Source organism: Echinops telfairi, unplaced genomic scaffold (assembly GCF_000313985.2).
Source record: "Echinops telfairi isolate 266 unplaced genomic scaffold, ASM31398v2 ScPeMD7_12;HRSCAF=54, whole genome shotgun sequence".
NCBI classification, from domain to species: domain Eukaryota; kingdom Metazoa; phylum Chordata; class Mammalia; order Afrosoricida; family Tenrecidae; genus Echinops; species Echinops telfairi.
Window position 1 is genome coordinate 2,339,802 of NW_022103909.1, and position 2,173 is coordinate 2,341,974.

Here is a 2,173-nt window from a genome sequence, read left to right on the forward strand (position 1 = left end):
TACTTTGTCCTATGAAGTGAGTTGGCTTCAACTTGATGGCAGCGAGTTTGGAGACAGTCCCAGCTAGGGGTGGAGTTAAACCTGTCAATCAAGTTGTAACACGATAACACCTCCTTAGGGGTGGAGCCTTTTGTTTGTCTCTTCAGTGGCTTCTCCTTTCTGCCCCATGTGGGTCACTGACCCTGAGAGCTGTTGGTGCCCTGCCATGTCTCCAATGACATTGGATCCACGAGACTCTGTACGCCCTGGCCTGTGATCTCCCTGCTTCCTGGTTCATCTTTCCGCATCACCAGCCTGTTGCTATGTGATTCTGAAGAACTTACGAACTAGCATTGGACTTAAGGACTTGTGTTGGACAAGGCTGGGGTGTCTTCTGGATATATAATTCTCTCTTTTTTTTGACATATGATTCACTTTCTTTTTTAAATAAATCATTTTATCAGGGGCTCTTACAGCTCTTATAACAATCCATACATCAATTGTATCAAGCACATTTGTATATATGCTGCCATCATCATTTCCAAAATATTTTCCTTCTACTTGAGCCCTTGGTATCAGCCAATTATTTCTTGATATAAAGTTATTTCTTACACATTGCTGAGTATCACTGGATTTGTTTCTCTAGGCAACCTGGCCTATCACACCAGGCACGAGGTCTCTTTCCGGGTCTCTCTTGATCCCATACCCAAAGTACGTGAGATGAAGTCTTGTCACCCTTGCTTCTAAGGAGCATTCTGATAATACTTCCAAGACAGATTTGTGATCTGTAGTCACCCAGAATGTGAGCTCCCTTCCCCTCGCTTCTCTTTTCCTCTCTAGGCAATTAGGGAATTAATGAGAGGGGAAGAGAAAGGAGCAGATTGATCAGCAAGACACTGGAGTTGATCAAATGTGATGAGTGGAAGCCTAATAGCAATATCAATGTTATCTTGACATCTACTTTCCAGCTGACCTCTCCTTAGTAATCTCATGCAATGACAGCTGGAGTTGGGGTGGGATGGGGGGTGGGGTGTAAAAGAGAGAAGAGTCCAGGATGAAAAATAATGTTTGGAAAAGGATTGTGGTAGCAATTGTACAATACCGCTTGCCGTGACTGAACCATGGAATAATATGATATACGCATCAAGTCCCAATTAATAATAAAATAAATATTAAAAAAAAAGAAAGCTGCCGTAGGCCAGCCAACTTTAAGTAGGATTTGGAATTAACATTCAAACTCTTGTTTGAACCACTGGAAACAGTGCAACATACAATGATAAATGTATGCCAAAATGGATTATCCTTAAACATAGCTGATTCAAATAAAAATGATTGCAGTGTTGCTCACAACTCATACGAAAGCCAAATGATCTTCACTGGAGCTTCTCAGTAGGCTGTTGTTTGACTTGAAGATGATTTCAGGAAACCAGGTCCTTCAAGGCTTAAGGTTGAAAAGGACAAATGGCCTGGGTGGGTCATCTGAATTTCACAGACCTGGAAATCTGGATTCCAAGAGAATTAAAATGGTTTCTTTGGATGGATAAAACATAAACAAGCATCATAATTGTTATCTTTATTGCCCAACAGCTATAACATATTAAAACATAGATAACTAATATCTACCCGGTCTTTGCTAGCATCAGGCATTTCAAGAAAAATAAGATGATTTCCCTTACTGTGAAACTTACAGTTTTGTAGAAGAAGTTATCACACAAAAACATAGTCCCTGTAAGGGGCTGTGTCTAGGAGCCCTCGTGGTGTAGTGGTTACGTGTTGGGCTGTGATTTGAAAGTTTGCAGTTCAAAACCACCAGTGGCTCTGAGGGGAAAGACGGCTTTTTCCTTCCGTAAACAGTTACAGTCTCGGAAACAAATTCTACCCTGCCCTATAGAATCACTATGAGTCAGTACTGACTTAATGGCAGTGCGGTTTTGTTTGTTTGGTGTTTAATCAATGTATATATTCTTGTATCTTCAGCACTGAGCTCACGCTCAGTGAGACATTGGAGTTGAACCTACTTAGTAGGTTCTCAGGAAGGAGATGCAAAATGAGTTAAACTGCTAGAGTCCAATAAAAAGTGCTTGGGTAGCTGTCTCATGGTGACCTCATGTTTCAGAGTAAACTGTGCTCCGTAGGGTTTGCAATGGTTGACTTCTTAGCACCGTGGATGGAACCGTGGTGGCATAGTGGTTAT